At 35.6% G+C, this 12546-nt stretch overlaps 1 protein-coding gene and 1 non-coding gene across 2 annotated transcripts in view; one reads left to right on the top strand and one right to left on the bottom strand.

Moving 5' to 3' along the window:
• The window catches only part of LOC106673251, a 65623-nt gene that overhangs the window by 21318 nt on the left and 31759 nt on the right, over window positions 1-12546 (top strand). The window lies entirely within an intron of this gene.
• Trnad-guc lies at window positions 228-300 on the bottom strand. The gene has a single exon. It is a non-coding gene; the product is annotated as a tRNA-Asp (tRNA).

Genomic DNA, 12546 nt, shown 5'->3' with positions numbered 1-12546 from the left:
CTGTTTAAAGTTACTATGGTATTCACTAGTTTTCGTGGTCCGCTTGACCAATTAATATTTTTCAATTAATTAAGGTTTTTAGTTGTGTTAAAAAAGTCAGTGTCACCTGCGGGATTCGAACCCACTTCGGCTAGATATGCCGCTACTGTACCACTTCCGATTGACCAAATAACTTCTTTCAATTAATTAATCTTTATGTAAGGTATTGGTTGACCTGAAAAAGTCAGTGTCACGAGCGGGATTCGAACCCACGACCTTCGGCTAGACACGCCGCTACTTTACCACTTGAGCTATCGTGACTTCGATCCACTCGACACCAACTTCCCATCTCAACCCCACGTTCGGCGACAAATGAAATGGCCACGGAGAGCTTTAGTGAAGATATACTTCAACTTATTAAATTCACCAGTTTTCGTGGTCCGATAATTAATTAATGTTTTTAGTTGAGATAAACTATGATAGTAAAAAAAAACTGGTTTACTCCATATCATTGCATATTTTAACGTATTAATACTGCATATTGTTGCAAATTTCAGGGCATATTTTGGCAATTTTTACTGCATAAAAATCCGCTCTCTACTTATTGCATACGTTGTTGTTTATAAGAGTTAAAATTTGAGGGAGAGAGAGAGAGTGAAAGTGAGTGTGTTCGTGATTGTAAATAAACAAGTAAGAAGTAAATAGTTTTTGACATATAGGGTCGCAATAAGCTTACTTTCCCATGTTGTTGACGGTATCTTAAGGTCGGCATGATTAAGTAATACAGTAATAAAAAAAAAGCTATAAACTAAGTGGTACGATGGGGAAAATCTCTAAAATGCTATCCGAGTTGGAAACGCACGTTTGTTTGTGTGTGGGATATAAACCAAATATCGATTTCATTTCTGGAAGGGCTCCGGAGTGAATGAGGGAGAGGGAGATATGGGAGTATTGCCCCGTCACTAAGAAGGCGTCTTCATGTCCAAGCTCCCGGGGCTTAATAATGCCACCCCTACGCACCCGAATGTAAAGCGTCTGCACTCCCAATTACACAATCTTCCTATCATCCCGGCCCCACAGCACAACATCCTCGGCCGGATTTTATTTTTCTTTTACTTATCAAATTTTCGTTTCCGCCGTTCTTTATTCTTTTCAATTTGCGATCGGATCGGATGATCCGGAGGGAGAGATTTGGGCCAACGACCTTCGCCGTAGAAGAAATCCAATTTAAAGAAAGAAGTTATTTTTCTTCAATATCTAATCAGATATCAGGTTTACCACCAATCCCCAATGTGATTTTGGATTTATACCTTTACCCCATCCTCCAAATCCATAAACGACTCATGCCTCGGAGGTTTATCCATTTTGAACTCACCTCGATTACGCCAAATTCCGTAATGATTGCTGCAAACCTCCGGACCTCCGAAAATTTAAATTTCTAAATCCTCTTTTTTCTACCTCAAATGTATCGTAACAAAAGAGGCAGAACGAAATTACGTATTTGCTTGAAACCTATGCTGTTCTGTAACAAAGGTAACTCATCAAAAGTTCTTGCAACAATAAACTTGACTAAGCAAAAATGCACGCTGTCCTTACAAAAATTAATTAGCATCGTCTAATTTTCTAACAAAAATAATTAACCCTTTCGAACATGCTTCATTGTTTATTAAACTATAACCATTTTAGCATAGACTGAAACTGGTCCAATGAATTTCCGAGCATCAGAAGGGTTTGAAATTTTTTTTTTTTAAGTTGCGAATACAGTGTTCTAGTGTATCTAACATTTTTGAACTTGCAACTTGCACGTTGTCATTACAAAACTTGACATAATTTTTTTAAAACAAATTACCCCTACGATGTGCATATTCTTCTTATAAAATAATTGAAGTTAAAATGGTAAAATCGACCACTTTATTAGGTAAGGTATGTAGGTATGTTTATCAATAAAAAAACCCCTGAAAAACACGTTGATTTATATAGAAAAATGTGTAAAACTTATTCCTTTTTGTCGTCGAGAATCGAATCCTTATTACACGACATTTGAAAAATAGCAAAAAGGAGGGAAAATTCGAAAGGTGGGGTTGAGATGGGAAGTTGGAGTCCGAGTGGGTCGAAGTCACGATAGCTCAAGTGGTAGAGCAGCGGCGTATTGACCCGAAGGTCGTGGGTTCGAATCCCGCACGTGACACTAACTTTTTCATTTCAACTAATATCTACATAAAGATTAATTAATTGAAAGAAGTTATTTGATCAATCGGACCACGAAATATAATGGATAAAATTTTAAGGTTTAAATACACAAAAAGAAAATATGAACTCTTCTAAAAAGGAAATGCGTATGCAAATTAAAATCGAATAAGTAGAAGCTCAGATATTAAATAGAAGAAGAAAGGGTATTCGTTCGAAAAACGATCGCTACCCTCTTAAGAACACCATCAGGACAAAACAATCTTAAAATTGACTGTAAAACGATAAAATTAATACTCGTTTACATAGTATTTGAAAATATCATTCCTCTGAATATAGACCCAGGGTCAACAACGATCAAGGAATTGATTATTAAACCGTTTTGATCATTTGTAAACCATTTATGATGAACTTAAAATAGGCATAAAACGTAATTTTGCCAAACAGTTTCACCATACGTACAGCTTCATTCTATGTATATACAGAAATCAAAAACAATCATGGAAGAACTGTTGGCTTTGTATTCCGTAAATCATCGCTTCAAATGTTCAAACAAATCGCTCCTTTTAAAATCGATATTTTGTCATAACGCCCTGTGTGGGTACAGTCTAAATGATAAATAATACATAGGCCATAGGTCACGTTGCCTGATTTTATTAAAATTGCAAACGACGGGACATTTATTAATCACATAAGAACGGAAGGTTATTTTTTGACATTTAGCCCTTTCTGTATTAACAATACGCCGTTTTTGTTTTCGCTCGTTATGAAATGGAAAAATGGGCAATTCTTCATTATTTTTTATTGCTGCCTTTTGTATTAATAGGTTTTTTTAACTTATTTGAAATACTTTAGGCTTTTGTTAATCCTTTTTATTTTAACGTTTCGACACCTCAGCAGGTGTCAGCTTTAGTTGAACTAAACTAACAACATTAAACTTTTGTGCTGAACCGGCGTAGGTCACTTAAGGGTGATTTTTCGCTCGGCGGTTTATTGTTGCTGTTTTTAAAACGCGTTTCGGCAATGCGTCATCTTCAGTGAGGAATTGGACAAGCCCACGAATGAAGAAGGACCCAATACAAGTGACCTTATGTCGGTTCAGCATGAATTAACTGACTCGCAAACCAAGACTCATCATCAACACTAAACTTTTATTATTATTATTATTCGGAAATCGTGAGATGCGGTCTGGTGTGATGTATGTTTCAGAAAACATTTTCTTTATCGTGCCAACGTTTCGGTCTTTCCATTCACTATTTTTCGTGGTCCGCTTGACCAATTCCTATCATTCAATTCATTAAGGTTTTAAGTTGAGATAAAAAAGTCAGTGTCACCAGCGGGATTCGAACCCACGACCTTCGGCTTGATACGCCGCTACTCTACCACTTGAGCTATCGTGACTTCGATCCCCTCGGGCATTAACTTCTCACTCCCTCTCTCTCTCACTCTCTCTCCCCCCTTCTCTCTCGCACTCTCTCTCTCTCTCTCGCACTCTCTCTCTCGCACTCTCTCTCTCTCTCTCTCTCTCTCTCTCTCTCTCTCTCTCTCGCACTCTCTCTCTCTCTCTTTCTCTCTCTCCACCTCGCTCCCTCTCACCCTCTCCTTCCCTCGCCCTGTCTCTTTCTCTCTTCCTACAGAGATGTACAGATTCAGACAGAATTCCTCATAAAAACTCTGATATTTTCATTAACGCAGCAATTCGAAGAAGAGATGTGAACGAATTTCCTCGTACTTTCCGCAACGCCATCTTTGAAATCGCCGCAGTTGTATATTTTTTAAACATATTATCGTCCGTGCAAATCTCTTCATGAATGGATTCATGAAAAGGGAGTTCGTTTTAACACATTCCACTAGGCAAGTTTTATTTGAAAAAGTTAGGGGCCACCATTTATATGTGGCTCTTTTTATACCTACTTCGCCGTGGCTCTTTTATTGAATAATAAATTAATCTCTCTTCGAAGTGCAGATTCGATCTTTTTTTTTGTCTTCTACATCGGGAAAAGTGACAAATGGTAATGTATAACGTGCACCAAATGGAATGGAACAACCGGCGTTAACTGAGCCCGGGGTAATGACGGTTGTAATCGACAGCTGTCATGGATATAATGTTTCTTTGTTTTATATTGACAAGGTTTTTTTCTAATAGACCCGGGATTCAAATTTTTTGAGTTTTTGTTCCGATTTCAAGACGATTGAACGATGATATTTTAACATAAATCATCTTAAAGTAAAGATATCGTTTTCCGATAAGCTCATTGTCTTAAAACCAACCCAGGTTGAAACCAAAACGTCCTAATTAACTATGGTCCGAATCTCAACAGTTTCGGAGTTATTTGACTTTTTCTGATTTTTTAATATTTCACGACCTTGCTTCAAATAAACAATAATAACTCCACAACTAAAAGGTTTTGGATAAATCCGTCGAGACTATAGAAAACTGCGTTAAATTTCCAATAAGACAAGATCAATACTAAACTTGTAAACGTAAGTGAAATAAGCGTTTTAGTAGCGAGAACGTTGAAAAATATTTTTTTCAAAGTTGAAAAACCTAATATGATGTTTCTAAACGACTATTTCAAAACTTAAGGAACATCAATTTTCAGAAAACGTTCTCCATTTACGTTCCTTTTTAGTGGTGTAATTTATTTTTTAGTTACTTTTTTCAAAGATGAAGAAATTGATTTAGGAAAGGAAAAACCGTGGTTGAAGGATTGATAAGATGGAAAATTAAAAAAAAATTAAGGAAATTTTTAATGAAATGATTAAAATTTTTTCCTAATTGGCTACTTTTTCTAATGAAGAATACGCTGATATTCATCTTATGTACAGGTTTTGCGGGTTCAATGCGACAGCAGCGCGTCGAAAATACATTGCGGAAGGTGGAGAGCATTTCGAATCAAAAGTTTAAAAAACATTTGATAAATTCATTCAAAATTTCCTTAAGTCTTTTCTTTTTTCTTTTTATTTTTGTATTATTTTTATACTATTTTTTTTTTTTTACGAGGGTTCGCAACAGCAGAGGTTACATAAACCTTCGGGATATCGGTGTTTTGGAAAAAAAGAAGCCCATTTGTAAGGAGATCGGGTTCGAATGCAGGGCCGCTGGATTCGAACCCGGGACCTTTCCCTTACAGTGATGAGGGCCGTGTCAACACCTAAACCGTTGCGGGCACGGACGCCCCCTGTTTTTTATTATTATTAATCTTTCCACCTTACCAATCCTTCAATCACGTTTTTTTATTTTCCTTAATCTCATTTTTCAAAAAGTAATTAAAAAAGCAATTGCACCACTAAAAAGGATATTAAGTGGAGTACGTTTTCTGAAATTTGATGGTCTCTTGGTTTGGAAATAGTAGTTTAGAATCACCATATTAAGTTTTTCAACTTTGAAAAAAAATTTTTTTTCACAGTTCTCGCTACTAAAACGCTTATTTCAGTAACGTTTATAAGTTTAGTATTGATCACATCTTATTGAAAATTGAACGTAGTTTTTAATGGTATTCACAGATTTGTCCCAAACGTTTTAGTTTTGGAGTTATCATTGTTTATTTGAAGCAGGGTCGTGAAATCTTAAAAAATCAGAAAAAGTGAAATAACTCCAAAACTGTTGAGATTCGGACCATAGTTAATTTGTACTTTTTGGTTCCAGTTTGAATGTAGAATCTACGGGCAAAGTTTGTAACACGAGTAGCCGAACACCCTGTATATCAGTGGGTTCGTTTATAACGTAGGGCAAGAAACCTTTTACCTTGATGCTTTGCAAAACGACAATTACAAATAGCCCTTTCTTGACAGACTACTCACCAAGTCCATAGTCGTCCATACATCCACTTCTGAATTTATAATGTAAAAAACCGTCTTTATATAAAAAAAAGTCACTGACGATGGTCTATATTAGACCGAAACGCGTCTGACGAAATAAATGCCCATTGTGGAAAAGACAATTTATTTCGTACCATCATCTTATTATGGAGTTTCACAAAATCTGGATGGCCACCATCAAATAACAATAAGTAGGTTTTACTTAAAAAAGGAAAACAATTTTTTAAAACCACAATTGTTTCTTTTTTATTGCTGTTTACATTTGTAAAGCAATTACAAACGAAAATATGTTATGATACAATTGACATGAAAAATATGTGAGGAGAAATCCCCCTGTGTTGAGCCTCCTTTAGAAACATTAAATATGACTACTTTTCAATTTTTTTTGTCACTTAGGGCGTCACGTGACCATCGATATCTCAAGATTATCTGGGATGGTCGTGGAACTGAGCTGACGGCATTGGGATGGGTGAAAAGGAATAGATGAAATTTTTTGTAATTGCTTTCCGCTACTTCTGGAAGAAAGAGAATATAAGGTCTCGGTGTAGGGTGAGGATTGATACATAATAAGGAGGGTTACCAATTTTTCTTAGGACTTTTAATTTAAATCTTTGGATGCGTTGAGCGTTGGAATGCTTGGTTGACCCCGAGAGTTCGATATTATAAATTATTATAAAAATTACAAATTATCAATAAAAAAGACAATGTCTTTTTAAAAAATCCACGTTACATAATAAAAATCATAATAAGTAGGTTATTATTTCTGACCGAGTGATATAGCAAAGTAGGTTAAACTATTTTTTAACGAAAATAAAACAAAATTAAAGTTTATACCCTCTGTTTTTACACCCCAAACTACTCCTGAGTACAAATTTCTGGGCAAATAATAAACAACGTTAAATTATTTGCTTTCCAATACCTCCGATTTATTTTTCGAAATTCACAATAACTTTGAAAAGACTCTACTAATATGAAACTTGGCAGAATTTTTGAATAATATAAGCGAAAACCTGGCTTTCATATGTAAGTTAGAACCGGAGATAATATAAAATCTTTGAGGAGTTTTTGTCGATTTCATCCTTATTTTTCTCACTTATATAAAATCAAAATACTGTTGGCATAGGCTAAAAAATGAGAAATCCAGCTTCCCCGAGGTTGTAACATCATGGACGTTGGATAAAATCCAGAAGAGTAATAAATTTTTAAGGCCATTAACCACCAGACATCGGAGAAAAAAAATTGACTCCGGCTTATCCAACTCATAAATGTACATTTTTAATTGCGATGAAAATTTATTTTTATGGATTTAAAGGGTGCTGTCAATGAATTAGAATTTTATTCCATATAAATTTTTTGCCACACTTTACTAGAAGTGTCTTTTGAGTTTTGTAATTTTTTGTATGGCTGATTTCATTTAACACTATCCAGTTATTGTTTTCTAATCCTAGGTAATAATATAAATTGATGTAAAATAACCTTGACACAACAAAGGTAAAAAGCCATCAATAATTTAGCATCCGTTGACTCCTCGGTTGTGGGTTCAATTCCCACCGTCGAATGTTTTTCAGGCTTCCCTTCCCATAAAAATAGAAATGTTGAAAGTATGAATGAACATGCAATCTGGCTAATATTTAGAAGCTCAGATTAATTACAAAAAAATTATCATCCGTGTATAAATTAGATCTGAATATAGACAATAAAACGTTTGAAGAGTGTTTGTTGATTCAGTTTTTTTCACTTATAAAGTCATAAAATTTAAAGCTCGTTTAACTAAGCTGAAAAAGTATAAAATATTGAATTTTGATGAAATCCAGAGGAATTATGAATTTTTAATTATAAACTGGAACATCGTACAACAAAAAAATTGCCCCCGGCAGATCTAGCCCAAATATTTAATTTTTTTTTATTGCTATGAAACGGTTCCTTGCTTCACCGTTTCACTGGATAATTTAAGGGAGTTTAGATTTTTATAAACTACACTTATTTTTTAAACATAGTCTCCGTAAATAAATTAAAACCGTATATAAATGGACAAAATGTTTGAGGACTTTTTGTTGATTTCATCTTTGTTTTTCTCACTTATAATCATATAAATTCTAAACCTTGTTGATATGGGTTAAAAGAAAAAACATTCCCATTTCCAATAATTGTAATAACTTTGGAATTGGATAAAATCTGGACGAGTTATGAATTTTTAAGTGAAGAAAGAAAATTTCAAATTGCAGTCTTAGCAAGGCGGTTGCATAGATTAAAACCCCACATGACCGACCGGTCGTGCAGGTTTAGCGAAACGTAGCGCCGTATTTTCTAATTGTTTTACTAAAAAAATATTAAATTATATTAATAAAATTATTTAACGTTGAACCAACCTCTTACCTTTCGGAAAAAATATTCCAAGCTAGACTACAACACTATGAATTGTTGGTAATCAAGGCTGTCTGTCGTATCACACGGAAGCATCTTAGGCCCGGTACTGTTCTTCCCGTATAAAATTCTGCCGTATATTAAAATCTGCATTTATTATATACAATCAAAAACAAAAAAATAAAGTACTAAGAAAATTGGTAGATCCCTATATTGTATATTTACATAGTACATTTTTGCCTGGTTTGGACAAAATATTTACCATAAATTTGGTAACATAATATATCATTTTAAGAGGAGGTTTTTTTGGTCAAAATCAAATTTTAAAAAATTAGAGTTTTCCTTATTACTCAACCTTGGACCACATCAAACTATCGTCCAATTCAATTCAAGGTGGTTGTCCAAATTAGAAAAAATAATTAAGCTCGAATAAGTTTAACAAACAACCTTATCTACAAAGTTATGAAAACCTAACTTTCACCGTAGAACGGACAAAATAAATATGTACGTGATAGACAATTTACATTATTTTAAAATAATAAATTTAAAAAAAAGCGATTAAAAAACTTGCAACATGCTATGTCGATGTTACACCAGAGATTTTCATCCTTCAGAATAATGTAGGGCGAGAGAAACATACATACAGTCATCCACCGTACATGAATCTTTCTGGGCGTTCGAATTATTTACAAATATGTCAAAGAAAGTTGGATATAAGTGAGTTTCAAGAAAGGAACTTGAAGGTGGAAAACGTAAACACGGGAGTTGAGAAAAACTTTCTAAACCACCCCTCGGGAAGTCAGATACATGAAACATCTATAATTCTGAAATTTATATCGTTACTTTAATTTCGTGTTGAACACAGTAAGGGAAATAATAAACAAGCAAAGTATTAAAAATGAATAAATTGTTAAAGCTGGTAAGAACATAGACGTAAGCAGATAATGCTTGCAAAAACTCAAAAGTCGTGGAGGAATTTTAGAAGAATAAGCACATCAAATAAAATAAGGAGTCTTTCAAGGAACTATTTTTGGTCCGATCTTATTTACAATATACAAAGCAAACATTCATATTGACATTCGTGGCGTCATCTCCGTTTTTGCCGACTTCCCGCTCAAACCCACCCGTTGTAAGCTCCTATCTGCAAGCCACCTCACCCTGTTTACACTGGTGCCGCAAATCGAAAATAAAGTGACCAAGCGTATTGTGTGTATTGTACGATACATGAGACACATTGATGAGAGATTGACGTGATCACACATCGGTCTGAAACAAGACATGAACTATCGTTCCAAACCCTTGCTGAAACTACTCGACCTACAAGGTCAGCTTCACATTTAGAACTAACTTTCGTTCAGTATGAAACTGCGGAGCGGAAGTTCGGACCTTGACCAAACATCCGACTTCCACTCTCATCCATTAACTTTAATCCATAATTCCAAAACAGATCCTTAATGCTTCAAGTCACTTTCACGTCAAGTTACTGTGCTCTCCATTACGAATGAATGTCTAATGCAACTTACAGCGACATAGTACGATACCTAGGACTATACATTGATAACACGGTGACCACACACTCGCCTGAAACGACAAGACATGAACACACAACACACCGTTACAAACTCTCGCTGAGACTGCTCAAATCCGAAGAACGTTACACTGACCTCCATATTCTATTCATTCACGGACCATGCGAACTATCAAAAATTACACAAACCCTGTGCACCCGTTACCCGTTAGTCGCTTGTTCAGGCATCGCACTTGGTTGCGATAGTAAGGAGAATAGAATGGATTAGAGGGTAGGTTCATCATTAAGGGAATGTTGAAAGTGATACTGATATACGATTTTTCTACATTAAATTCTCACATTAGCTCTATTGAATGATGATGTTGCTTGGGTGAGATGAGTTGACAATGCTGCCATCAACAAAAGTAAAAATAGATGTAATTAAGTCATTCTTTTGTTGGGCCCTTCCTAGAAACGACCTACCCAAAATTGATCATTAACGATCAAATTACAGGTTTATCAGTACACAGAGAAATTCCACTAGAAAAGAAGTGTCAGGTTGTGTATATCAGCTGTATCTGTTAACGATGGGAGCTAGGATGCTACCTTGCGAGACTACGTTCTATATTTAATTTGTCTACTTATATTTCATGGTAGTGGATCGGTTTGCTAATAAGAACCAATTGTAGTATCAGGCTGGGGTTTTAAACTTCAAACAATGCCTGGGGTATGCATGGTGATGAACCTGAAATAGTGGTTTAATTTTGGTGTAACTATGCTACCGTTTTGGTTGCCAGTCGCGTTTCTGGTCCTTGCTGTACTGGGTCTGTGTTTTTCATTCGTAATAAATATTTTATTAACGCCCCACTGAAGATGGCGAGAACCAGATCGCCTGGACAGGCACATCAAAACGATACTATCATGATTTATAAATTATCTAGTCCTTGAGGAGGTTTATACAAACAGTGGAATACAATTATTTTAAAGAAAAAAATGTTAGTATACAATAGAACGTAATGAGTCATTGCTAATAAATAACAATTGATAAACACTTGGTGGTTTTTCTCATTTCCTAAAATCCACCATGGTTATTAAAACGGGTTGACTTCTAAAACATATCAGCCCGTATCCTTAATAGAAGGCGTGCGTGTGGTTGACGGGTTGCGATTCCATTTAACCCTCCGGCCACGTTAACATCCACCCTTTTACCGGGAGCACTCTTCCTGATTAATGCCGCTTTTGTCCCCCTGCCCGATGCCCACCACCTTACAAAAGGACCCAGTCACACCTCCAAATAAAAAGGGACTACGCAATGCCGCCTCTAACAACATGCCAGTAATTAGCCTCGAATAAACTCTCTCACTCTCTCGCTGGGGTCTTTCCTTCGTCTGTATTGATATTGCTCAGGCTTGAACAATATCGGGAAGAGTACCAAGTGCCTAAAACGTGTTAAAGACACGATCCTATTAAATATTGTGCTGCTTTTACCCCTTTATTAATTTTTGCACTAACTTCGGTGTCAAACAGTCTTTGTATAGCTGTCATTCAAAGTCACTTCTCATCAGTCTTAGGCCATCATTTAAACAATTGAGTACCAAAGAAAATCTCCCCTCTCTCTCTCTCTCTCTCTCTCTCTCTCTCTCTCTCTCTCTCTCTCTCTCTCTCTCTCTATCTATCTATCTATCTATCTATCTATCTATCTATCTATCTATCTATCTATCTATCACTCTACCTCTCTTTTCCCTCTCTTCTAATTAGGTATATTCATCGCTCCGCTCTTTCATTTTCAAACTTACCCTTTTTCTATATTACTCACACACACTCATGCCTAAAGCCCTCCCTCAGCTTCTCTCCTTTTCTCTCTTTCTCTCTTCTATCTATCTATTTTTCTTTCTCTCCCTACTTCTCTCTCACGTTCTTTCTCTCTTTCTTTCTTTCTCTTCTTTCTCTTTTTCTTTCTTTCTTTCTAATTGTTGATGCCTTGTTCTCAATCCCCCTCCCTCATACAACACTCACTATGTTTCCGTTTGTCTGTTTGTATTACTTTGTGTTTGCTGATCTCTCTTCTCACTCACTAACCATCACGCTCAAAGCTCTTCCGTTTGGATTTGTGTCTGACGTTTTTCGATCTAATATCAACAAATAGGTTTATTTAAAATCAGTGATCCGAGGTCTGTAGCCTCCCCAGGTAAAAATTGGAATCACGAAATCAAATTTTAGATATGATTTTGTTTCATTAATGTATACAAACTTCCGAATGTCTACAAGAAGGAAACGGTCTGTCTATTTTTGTTTGTCAGCAGTTTACACCCTCTCACACCTTCTCTTTCTGCACGGTGAAGATTTCCCTTTGTTCTCTCATATGAGGTTCGTATTGCTGTAAACAAAACACAACTAAGGAGCGAGAATAGACTCTATTTTGGTAAATTTTCCAGTAAGTATAACTCTACTGATTTTGAAGAGATTTTACGGAAAATCTTGAATTTTTCTAGTAGAATAATAATTAATGTGATAAAGGAAACTACACCCACCCCTATTTAGAATTATGCCCCCGTCCTTGTTGGAGGAATTCGCTTTGCGTTTATTCAATAAGAAAGTCCGTTAAGCAGTACAGGGATATCGTAAAGGAAAATGGGAATAAAAGAAGTATAGGTGATAGTTGAAACAAGAAATTGAGCCGGACATTG

The sequence above is a fragment of the Cimex lectularius genome, unplaced genomic scaffold, assembly GCF_000648675.2.
Source record: "Cimex lectularius strain Harlan isolate CLEC.00 unplaced genomic scaffold, Clec_2.1 scaffold284, whole genome shotgun sequence".
In the NCBI taxonomy this organism is placed as follows: domain Eukaryota; kingdom Metazoa; phylum Arthropoda; class Insecta; order Hemiptera; family Cimicidae; genus Cimex; species Cimex lectularius.
Note: the sequence above shows the minus strand (reverse complement) of the source record. Positions and strands in the feature narration are given on the sequence as shown.